The sequence below is a fragment of the Mesoplodon mirus genome (genome assembly GCF_964341445.2).
Source record: "Mesoplodon mirus genome assembly, chromosome: 2".
Classification (NCBI taxonomy): Eukaryota; Metazoa; Chordata; class Mammalia; order Artiodactyla; family Ziphiidae; genus Mesoplodon; species Mesoplodon mirus.
The window spans coordinates 191,472,011-191,484,153 of NC_138977.1; the positions used below are offsets into that span (position 1 = coordinate 191,472,011).

Genomic DNA, 12,143 nt, shown 5'->3' on the forward strand with positions numbered 1-12,143 from the left:
GTTAGGGAACTTTCCAATGATCGTTCAGCCAGCAAGCATCACAGGAGGAATTCGAACCACTTCTATGACTACTTATTCCAAACTCTTCCACAGCACCAAATGATATAATGGTTTCAATTTGAAAAGCAGTATTATTATTTCTTCTTCTACTAGATATAGTGTCTTAACCAACAAATATAGAAACGGCTTTGCCTGCTGAATGACAAAGACACTGCCATAGGATTAAATGTTTATTTACCAGAGACAACACAAAGGGTAGAAAATCCATACCAAGATAGTTAAGAAACACATGTATCTTTTCCACATACCCTCCTTTTCTCTTTAAGTCATAGTTATAGTTGCTGGGCTTTATTTCTCTCTCTCTCTCTCTCTCTCTCTCTTTTGGAAATAATTTCAAGTTTAGAGAAAAGTTGTAGAATAATAATAGTACAAAGACTGCCATGTACTCTTTGCCCGTGTTCTCCTGCTATTAACACTTAACGTACATACTTAGTCATTCACTCTCTCTCTACAGACACACACATTCACTCAACATTTGTTTTTTAAGCTTTTTTTGTTTTTTGCTTTTTTTTTTTTGGCCGCGTGGCATGCGTTATCCTAGGTCCCTGACCAGGGATTGAACCCGTGCCCCCTGCCATGGAAGGTCAGAGTCTTAACCACTGGACCACCAGGGAAGTCCCTCACTCAACATTTTTTTGTTTCTGAGCCACGTGGAGATAAGTTCCATACATCATGGCTCTAAAAACGTCAGAATTTATTTCTTAAGAATAGGGATATTCTTACAAAACCATAATGTTGTTATTGATCTTAGTAAATTTAATATCGATACAATACTTTAAATTGACCGCCATATTCAATTAACCCAATAATGCATTTTATAGCATTTCTTTTTCCTCCAATTCAGGATCCAGTCCAGGGTAAGGTATTATATTTAGCTGTCATTAATCTGAGACACACAGCTCTTTGTTATCTTTTATGACACTGACACTTTAGAAGAATATAGTCCTCCCCTTTTTTTATATTAATAAAACATTACCATTTTGACTTGTCTGACATTTCCTCATGATTCAATTCAGCCTATGCACTATCAGCCAGAAAACTACAGAGTTTTCTTCTCCTGGTGTCATAGCTGAAGGCATGTGAAGTCTATGTGCCCCTCCCTGGCGATATAAATTTTGATCACTCAGCCAAGGTGCTGTCCAATTTCTCCCAAGAAAAATTATTATTTTTTCCCTTACATCTAATAAGTAATCTGTGGGGAGACACTTTAAGACCATGCAAATATCTTGTCCCTCATCAAAATGTCCCCCTAGATTTAGCATCCACTGGTGACCCTTACCTGATCTGAACTTTACTACCATGTCTACAACATGCTCATTGTTCCAACTCCAGCATTCCCACCACATTACCATCCAGGACTCAGCAGTCTACACTGTTTGTTGATCTATTTGTCAATTTATGATCAGTAAGGATATATGAAGTCGTACTTTTTCAACAATTTATAATTTATCACTGTACTTAATAATTTTGGTGCTCAAACTGTCTCAGATTTAGCCAGTGGGCGACCCTTTAAACTGGCTCCTTTACCTTTGTGACATGCCCCCATCACTTTTTTTATTTTTCTACTTTTATTTCCTTACTTTCTGACATTAAAAAAAAGTTCTAGGCTCATCTTGTACTTACTCTGTCTCTGCCCTAGATGCAGACATTTCTCTAAACGCCCTGGGTCCTTTCAGTGGAGAATGGTGTTATACAGACCAAGATCTAGGATAACACTGTTTGAAAGGCATTGTCTATTTCCACTGATTACTTTTCATTTTGAATGAGTCACAGTTTCCTGCTTCTTTGCATGTTTTTCTGTTATAAGGTTGACAACTGGAAGGTGTTCAGTTTGGTTCTGACGTCAACTAAATTACTGGCAGATCCTCTCAATTCCGTCAGGCTTGGTTTTATAATTGGTTAACACAGGTCTATTTGAGATATGTCTTTGGTCCTAATGCACGACCCTTAATCATAAGGCATGGTCTTTCCGGTGTCTCGGAATGGTTAAGGTGCTCAAGGTCTCTCCACCCTGGCTAGCCCAGAACTCTCCATTTCTCTCCATACTGCATGAACCTTGCTATGGCCATTCTCTTCCCCGCCTGGGAACAGCTGCTCTCTGCTAGGTCTCACCCTGTATGGATACACATCTCAGCTTCTGGGTTCCCCTCTCATAGTTCCCTCCTCCCCAGTAGCCTGCCATACAAATTCCAGCCTCTTCAGCAGCCCTGAACTCTGGAGACCCACCATGCTGTAACAGGCTCCCCCTCCTGGTACCCCGGGAAGGGAAGGTAGGGAACAGGGAATACGCTCCAGCAGAAAACTAGGGCAAATGTGGGTCTCACCTCATGTGATTCTCTTCTCTCAAGGATCAACGTCCTGGCTGCCTGTTTTCCCGTGACTGACAGTAACTGGCTTGTGTACTGTCCAGTTTTCTAGTTTACTGAAGGAGGGCAAGTCCAGTACCAGTTACCTATCTATTTCTCTTGGTGCCTTCAACACTAAGTGATGCTTGTGGGACACAGAGCTGCTCTATTGGGAGGAGTTAAGAATCAAATACTTGGAGCATGTAACAAATGCTGTTTATTTAAACATTCAAAGAAACTCTCTAACAATCTGTTTCTTAGAAATGTTATGTGTTTACTTTTATCGCAGCACTGTGGCAAGAAAAACGCTCTCTGGCAGTCAGGCAATTCTAAATAAAATGACAAGAAAGTGTCTCTATTCCTTCCGGAAAGCTGATACTCACTTCAGATAGCCAGCTGGCTATCACTCTGACATATATTTCCCTTTATTTCCATAACTCTTCCTCCAAATGGCAAAATAAAACACTATAGTCTAGCCAAAGAATCCAAAGTTAGTTGCTATTCTTTATTTTTCTTGTTTATGTGCATGTGCTTAGGGGTGAGGTGAAGACTCCTTTTCATATAAATCATTTTCTGGCATATTTCCATTTCCACTTCTAACCACTGGTGAGAAAATAATCAGAAAAAAAATAGTCCAAAAGAAAACCTGCAACCCCAGATACAAAGTTAATCAAAAGGAAACTGGCAAACAAGAATAGTATTTTCTTCTCACGTGCTGTGAGAAAAGAGGAGTTTGCCATCACAGGAAAATGGAGATTAGGCCTTTCCCTGCACAAGCCAGCGGATCTGAGCCACGGGCGCGCGCACACGTGCAGCTTTCCACACAGCGCACCAGGCAGAATGGGGGACGACCGCTTTCTACTTCTTGAGCAGACTTTCTCCATATTGGACATGCACACAGCAGCCCATCTAATTCATTTTCTCTAAAGGAATCGGTGCATGGAAGTTATACCTCTCTTCGGTTTTACTTCAGGCCCCCTAGAACTTAAAAGGCGAGCGTCTGATGTAAACGCAGTGTTTATCTGTCCATTTGCCTGCCTCCCCGTGCAGGCACTCCCCGTCCTCGATGGAGGAGGGAGGAGGGGACTCTTACATCAGTCTTCTCAGGTCTCAGCGTCTCCGTGTGGACCCTGTTGAACTCTGTTTCCTCAAGTAAGCATGTGTCCAGCACTCTGATCAAGTATGAATTCTCCGGTGGTTCCCCTTTCTCAGGAATAGAGTCAGAGCCCCTGGGCTTCACAAAGAAAGACCTCTGCGATCTGCTCCCTGCTCAGCTTTCCCCTTCACCACCCCCCAACACGCTATGTCCCGTGAATGAAAACCCTGGAGCCGTTTCCCCTTCATGAAAGACCCCTTCCTCCCTTTCTTCTCTTGACTAAATCACTGAGGCTTGACAACCTCTGGGAAATATGTCATGATCATCACTCAAAGCTGGGTTAGTGCCTCAACCTTAGTATCCTCACCGCACCTGTGCTAATAACCTTTACAATGATAACAATGGTTACTGAGCGCTTACATGTGCTGAGCACTAGGGGCACTTAGCACGCACTATCTCACTGAGGGCTCACACCAACTCTGTAGGTAGGAGCTGTTAACAGTCTACCCTGCAGATGAGCAAGGGGACAGAGAGGGTCAACAGCCTCCCGCATGCCACACAGCCAGTGCGGGGTGGAGCCAAAGAGCTTAAAGGCTTTCTATAAACAGTACTTAACATATTTGACTGAAAAACTGACAGTATAACTGGGGTTTCCAGGGAAAGGCCCAGAATGTCAACAGATGATGACCCTGTGACAGCATTAAAAGGGTAAGAGTAAGATGTGAGAAACTCATCAGAATTCTTCAGAAGAGGATGCCGTAAAGACACTCATAAACTAACATCAACTGTGACACTCATAAAAGAACAAAATATTTCATCAAGACGGGACCAGCAATTTCAAGAATCCAGGAGTATACACATGGCTCAAGCAAAAAGTATTTAAAAGTAGTGGGGGAAATGGAAAAGGATGTTCTTACTAGAAACAAACAAAAATTGGAATTCCCTGGTGGTCCAGGGGTTAGGACTCTGCGCCTCCACTGCAGGAGCAAGGATTTGATCCCTGGTCAGGCAACTAAGATCCTGCATGCTGTGGGGTGCAGCCAAAAAAAAAAAAAAAAGAAACAAACAAAAAAATGTATTCGATCAAAGATTAAAAGGTCTTCTCAGAGGGAAGAATCTGGAATATTTGTATAATTAAATCAATTCTATTCTCAAGAAGCTCATATACTGCACAACCAGTAGGATTGATGCTTCACGTTAGCTAGCACACAAGTTGAGTAAGTGAGGACTGGGGAACGGGCAAAATCCTGTTGTAGCCCATCTGGGCCCTGCTTGTCACTGGTCCAGTATGTTCATTCCTGGCCCCAGGTTGTGGAGTTGGGGACCTAACAAAGGAGGCATGAACAGGACTCCCATGACCAGCTGCCCCCCAAATGGCACAGTGTAAAGCAGACAGTATGAATGTTTCAGTGCCATGCATGGCCTCACACAGGGGAGGCGTCTTCACATCGCAGCCCCTGACCGTGAAGGCAGATGTACAGTTTCAGGTCATAATTAATATCACCCAGGGTCAGAGTGACCAATGCTGGGCTCTACACTTCTAGGGAGAACTGAAAACAAAACAAAACAGAAAAGGACCAAAAGTAGATGAAGCCCACAGGGATGAAAAGTATGAAGCCCACAGGGAAAGTCTAACCTAGGAAAGAGAAAACAAGGAAGACTCCACCATTTAACATTATTTTAAGCACTACCCTGCTGAGGGCCATGGACAGCATTTTTCCATTCCCACTAAAGACAGCATAGAGAAAATAGTTTTAACCTGAAGTATGAAAAGTTTAGCTTCAATGTGAAGACTTTCCTAAAGCCAGAATTTTTAACAAAGGGATATGTAGTTTGTATACCCATGACATGCTTGCTATGATAATTACCAATGTTTGGAGCTCTCATATTTGTATTCAAGTAGTATTGGCGTTATGATTCTGCCTCAGAGATGTTGCAATAATAACAGGTAACACAACTGTCTACTGAGTGCTTTGCTATAGGCTAAAGGTCGCTCAGGGAGACCTGAGACAGAAGCTCAGCTCTGCTTGTGCTGTGGGCTTCACACAGTCTTGCCTGATTCAAAATCCAACCTCTTAACTACAGGGATAAAGACTTACTGTTTGTAAAATGGGATAATACCTGCTTCATGAGGCTCTTGGAAAGACTCAGTAAGTTAATCATAAAATATTTAGCCTGTGCCTACCCCATAGTAAGCACTTAATAAATGTTAGCTATTATGATTGACAAATAATTTTAACCTTGCCTGGGTCAACCTCTTCTAGTTATCCAGTCTCTGATCCTATTAAAGTCAAGACAGAGAGTTTATGTCAATGAGGCAAATACAACTTCAAGATGAAAAAGAACTGGTCATGCCTTCAACCATTTCACCCATCCATATCCATCCACTCCTTCAACAGAGTTTCACGGTGAGCCCACCATGTATAGAGCACTGGGGCAGGGCCTGTGCAGAATATGAAGACAAAAATGACATGGGGGCCTCCCTGGTGGCGCAGTGGTTGGGGGTCCGCCTGCCGATGCGGGGGATGCGGGTTCGTGCCCCGGTCTGGGAGGATCCCATGTGCCGCGGAGCGGCTGGGCCCGTGAGCCGTGGCCGCTGAGCCTGTGCGTCCGGAGCCTGTGCTCCGCAACGGGAGAGGCCGCGACAGCGAGAGGCCCGCGTACAGCAAAAAAAAAAAAAAAAAAAAAAAAAAAAAAATGACATGGCCCATAGCTATGCTCAAAGAACACCGTCATCTTATTATTAACCACAAACACTGCAGAATACTCACTATGTGCCAGGAACTGTTCTAAGCACCCTAAGTGCCGTGTGTGTGTATGTGTGTGTACTCTTTTAATCCTCACAACAACCCTTTAAAGTAAATACTATTTATCATCCCCAACTTATGGATGAGAAACTGAGGCACAGAGATAAGTAACTTGCTCCAGCTTTCACAGCTTGTAATTGACAGAGCTGGGACTCAATTCCAGACTGTCCAATTTCAGAGTCTTGGGCTCTTAACCACTCTATATATTGCCTCCTCCGAGACTTGACCACTAAGAACTAGAGCAAGGACAGACTATGGTAAGGGCCCAGCAGGGACATAAATAAAGTGCAGTGCTCACGAGTGAGCTGTGCTATCTTTACACCTAACACAGAGAACGAGTCCTTTAACTACAGAATGATGTGTTTGTTCAAGCACATGATACCAACCCAGACCGAAAGCCATCCATAAAGCACTGGTGTCTGCCACTCTGAAGGGCCCTCTTCTCAGTGATTTAACACATGCTAAAGGGAAAGAGGAGCGCTTGGAATCTGGGCTTAGAAGTCAGACACGCCTGGGTTTCAATCCCAAGTCCTCCAATACAGCCTTGAACAAATTACTTGATCTTTCTCTGTGCTTCAGTGTCTTCACTGAGGAGTAAATGAGACAATTTATACAAAAAACTTCATTCTAGTGTTTGGCACTAAGGATTATATATGTAAAATAATATTAATTAATTAATTAATTAACTAATTGCTGGTTTGCTTCAAGACTCAGTCCTAAGCCATATGGAAAAACCCCAAGTAGACAATACCAACTTAATAGACCAAGAAGAATGCAATCTGTAGTATCTGAAATATACTGTGGATTCATTATGAATAAATATGAACTACTGTAACTTAAAAATATTATAAGCCTGTGTTTCTAAATGCTAGGGAATAAAAAAAACTTCCATTTTAAGAGATAAGAGGGGCTGCTGTATACTAAGGGCCGACTCTGTTCTTGGTCGCGCAACAGTCACTTCACAGATGTTACTGAGTCTTCAGAACCACTCAGAGGCTCGTCAAATGATCCGGATTTTACAGGTGAGGATTCTGAGCATCCCAGAGACTAAGTGATTGGGCTCCACAATAGGCAGCGGAGACTGTTGCTAAAAATTAGAAGACTCACCCGTGAGGCAAGCAGGAACGTATCTCGGGATCAGGCAGTCACTCCACAGAGCATTTCTTTGGCACCTGCCAGACTTTCACTGGGCAACATTCCATGTAATCCAACTCTCATCCCCAAGGTGTGTTCTGTGCTTTAAAGAAGCCCAAATCACTGAAAGGTTAGGATATGTCACCCATCAAAGTGACATACTACTACAGATCTCATTCTATCACCCAATTTAGTCATAATGGCCTTGGGAACGTTATCAGAGAGGCGTGATTTACAAACTGCTATGGCTCTCCAAAAGTGACTAAATTTCCACAAGAACAAATTGGGTTCTAGAGCTGGGACACTGTGAAAATGAACATCGACAGCACAGCACAAAGTATGTGTCTGGGTGAGACTAAAGAAGGAAAAAGTATATTGAAATATCCTTTTCTCATTTTGTTTACAGCAGAGGATCCTTATCACACATAGTCAAATCAGTGACTCCTGAACTTCCTTATTTGTGGTTTTCTATGTGTCAACTCGCCCACAAGAAAAAGAAGAAAGCAACAAGAAAGTTCACTGTATAAATTCCAAGACTTGAGTCTGCTTCTAATACTTGCAGAATATGAACTCCATTCTTGACAGCAGAGTCCACATTTTGATCACCACTGTATCCTCAGCACAATACACAGATGGGTATACCATAGGCCTTCAATAAATATGGGTGATGTTCATGCCCAGAACAATACAAAAATGTAGGGGAAGGAATTCCCTGGCAGTCCAGGGGTTAGGACTCCACGCTTTCACTGCCAAGGGCCCAGGTTCAATCTCTGGTCGGGGAACATAGATCCCACAAACCAAGCCGCAGCCAAAAAAAAAATGTAGGGGAGAAAAGGTGAGAAGGGCTGCCCAAGGAAGGATCACTTAGCCCATTCAAGCAGGACTCAGCACCAAAATGCTGCTTGCAACTGAATAATTTTAAGAAATGTAGGATATTAGGAGTTCAGATTTTCTGATTTTTTTTTTTTTGGAAGGAACACATATTAAACTTTGGGGGCAAAAAAATGCCTCCCAGCCCCTCTTAACTATTCAAAATACTTGCCAATATTTTGAAATACTTACTGGCCTAAAATATGCCTTCTAATCTGCTATTTCAGAAATATGAACCACACATGTGAAAAAGTTACTGCTAGCACTGTGCTAGATATAGCCGACACAAAGAAGACCAAGACTGGGCCAACTAGAGTTTAATAGAGACACAGACTGTAAACAAATAATTACAATACCATACAATTAGAGCTTCTGGCAAAGCGAGTTGAGTGGAGAAGGGTGCAGAGGAGGGCAAGACTAAGCCTGCTGTGCATTTCAATCCCACATGTGAGGAAGGATCTTTCTTTTCCCAAAGTCCTTTGCAATTTCCTTGTCCAATCCTCATTATTTTCTTTAAAGCAATAAAGCAGCACAATCCATCTATGTACTAAGTACTTTAAATAGTCATCATGCTCCTCAAACGTCATCACACCCCCATGAAAAACTGCACATTACTTTAATGTACGCTAGTTAAATAAGAAGTTTCTCAATTAATGATCAGCCACACCATAATACTGGTTGCTAAATACATACACAGCTTGAGTGTTTAAATAAGCTGTATCAGGATTTTCTGGCCCTAATGTTTCCTCCAAAATCCCTGGCCTTATCTTATAGCCAATTAAAACTGTATGTAATTTTCTGTCCCAAAACCTTAAAGATATAAGCCAAATGAATTGTTTATCTAAAAGCATCACACCATCATCAGCAGTTCATTTTATTAAATTATTTACATGCTACCCATCTGCAGGAAAGATTTGAGGCAACGTTCGATAAAAGACACATATGCACTTGGAAGTCACAAATATAAAGTCATGAAATGAAAAAAGTTGATTTTCCAACCACAAGATAATGCTGTTGGTGTACTTGAACAGTAAAATTTCTACATTTCTAATAGGCAGAGCAAAAAGGGAAATGAGGCAGTCCACATAATTCTGATTAAAGGAAGAACAGAAAAAGGCCTTTCCCCCTAGATACTGAGAAACAGAAGCATCTTTTTTTTTTTCCTTTTCCATTATGATTTATTATAGGACATTGAATGTAGTCTCCTGTGCTATAGAATAGGACCTTGTTGTTTATCCATTCTATATATAATAGTTTACATGTGCTAACCCCAAACTTCCAATCCATCCCTCCCCTACCCCCCACACCCCAGGATCATCTTTTTTTAGCAATGGCTTATATAATACATGCAGCAGCATTGTCATGTGGTTTCTTATATTTTTACTATGAGTATAATATTAAAGTGTACCTCAGAGAAGGTACTCAGGGAGGCACTGACAATATAGAAATAAACACCCTTTCCTTCTATCAAGTTTAAAAGTCCTAAAGAAGATGACTGAAAACACATTGGGCAGGAAGGTGTCACAGAGAAGTTGGTCCCCAAAACAAGACCTTCCAGAAAAAAACAATCCAAAAGTTTTTCTAATACATCAGCACTAAAAAAAAGACCAAAAAAAAACCTACACTAATGAGGAAATGAGGGTAAAGTGAAATGACTACTTTCCCCCATACAGGAAAGCATTTGGCATCATGTATCAAGACCCTTAAAAGTGTTCATACCATTTGACCCAGTTCCAGTTTGGACCTATCTTAAGGAAATAATTAGAAATGAGGATAAAATTTTATACATCAATGTTTATCATGTTTTCACGACTAAAATTCAAAATTACCTAATTGATCAATAACAGGGAAATGGTTTAAGAAATTGTGAAATATCCACATAACAGAAGAGTATGCAGCCATTAAAAATTATATGCATGCAGAAATGCTTAAGATATAATATTAAATGAGGAAAACAGGATACAAAAATATCCTTCTAAATATAATATAATATAAAAATATGTAAATACAGGAAAGGAATAGGCTAAATATACCAAGTAAGTTGACAGAATAATGTTTTCATGCCTTTCTTATTTACTTTTATAACCACAGCAACTAGAACAGCTTCCAGGTCATGGGAGGCATGCAGACATTGCTGAATGAATCATTTTCACCATTAAAAACAACAAATATCATTTTTTTAAATGTCCAGTCTTTTTTATTTGTGCCCTGGCTATTCATAAGAAACAGGTCAAACATTTGTTAAGAAGAGGTGCCTGTTTGGAGCACCACAGTGAAAACATCACTCACGGGGAGGGAGAGGTTTTGTCCCATCTGTCTGTAAAAAGACCACTTGGCAGGAATGATATTCATGCTCCTTTCCATCCCTTTACCAGTGTTGAGTGTGACTGAAGAGTTAGGTTCTTGGGAATTTGTATGAGTGTCCTTGTTATCTTTAATCTACACTCTGATGTTCAGCAAAAACTGACTTTCTAAGGTTCATTCCATCTACAAAATTAGAGTCTATGCTTTAAGTATTCTCAGCAGACAGAAAATATAAAGGTTGCTGATCATACCAGGATCATTTATCTTATTCACCCACATTTGTGACAGGAACCAAATCAGTGTAGAATTATTAAAGAAAGGAAGAGGCATCTAAATGTTTAGTTTCTTATCTAAAATTGCCTTGTGGGTAATGTATTCCACTTTGTTTTACTGGCACCTTGGAAGGGGAAAAAGAAAGTTTTAATTAAAAGTTTATTTTTCAAGAATATTTTTCTCCTAATTCATTCTCCAGATGGATCTCATTTGACAAAAACAGGACAAATTCTTTGCTCCTCCGCTAAACTCGGAAAAGTTTAACTTTTTAATCCCCTGGGTCAAAACCCATTGTTGGCCCACTTCCTTTTACAGGAGCCACAGGAGGACGTGATTGAGCTTTGAGCCGTGAAGGTGAGGGCTGCAGGGCCGGAGGAAGGGAGCCTGGTTCCATGATGTGCTTCAGAGGGGGCTGGACCCCAGTCAACCTCCCAGAGGTCTGGTTTTGTTTGAGGTGCATCACCAATGCTCTCACGTCAAACAAAAAGACGCACTGTCCAGAGTTATCATTACTCGCACTTCTGTGGATTCTCCACGTGTATCACTGGCCACACCTTCACAAGATGAGCGTTCTCCTACTAAAGGGTCTACAGCGTCTTTTTTATCAGAAGCCTAAACAATTTTTACTGAAAATCTCTCTTTTCTATACTCTCTCTCTATGTTGCTGGTCTGCCAAGTTTGGGGCCCTACAATGGAGTTTAAGAAATCAAAATCTTAACTCAGAGTTACCTCCCCAGACTTAAAAAGTTGCTTATGTAAAAAAAAAAAAAAAAAAAAAAAGTTGCTTATGTGTCCCCGCCGCAACAGAGTCCCAGCAGCCCAAGGAAGTGGCAGTGCCCCTGCAAGCATCAGCTCCCAGCCTCACCGCCCCTCTGGCTTTCCTGATACCTCAGGATCCCCAGGTCCTGAGGGGCTTCCGCAGGAGTCATCCCTGGCTCACAAGCCCCTCTGCTCTCCAGACCTCCTCCCGCCAGCGTGGGAGAGCAGAGAGCTGCCAGACGTGGCAGCCAGGGACCCTTCCTCTGCAGAGTGTACTACCAGCCTGTCTCCCCTGTTCCTTCCAAGAGGAACTGGGTTGGAAATACTGTATGCCCATTGTTTTATTAATAAAACTTTGGGAGGAGGAGTAATATACACTCACCGAAGGGAAATTAGAAGAGAGGGGACAAGGCACTAACATTATTTTGTATTTCTTGCCAACCTTTGTCATTTAAGATTTCAACGAAAGCAGAATCCTAGACTATGCAGATCGCC

At 41.5% G+C, this 12,143-nt stretch overlaps 1 protein-coding gene across 2 annotated transcripts in view; it reads right to left on the minus strand.

Moving 5' to 3' along the window:
- Positions 1 to 12,143, minus strand: part of SGMS1 (sphingomyelin synthase 1) — a 292,750-nt gene that overhangs the window by 203,452 nt on the left and 77,155 nt on the right. The window contains exon 3 of one of the 2 annotated variants that reach the window (XM_082635589.1): positions 7,416 to 7,545. The exons of the other annotated variant lie outside the window; for it this stretch is intronic. The gene's annotated coding sequence lies outside the window, so the exon portion shown is untranslated. The remainder of the gene's footprint in view (positions 1 to 7,415; positions 7,546 to 12,143) is intronic. 2 annotated transcript variants of the gene reach the window in all.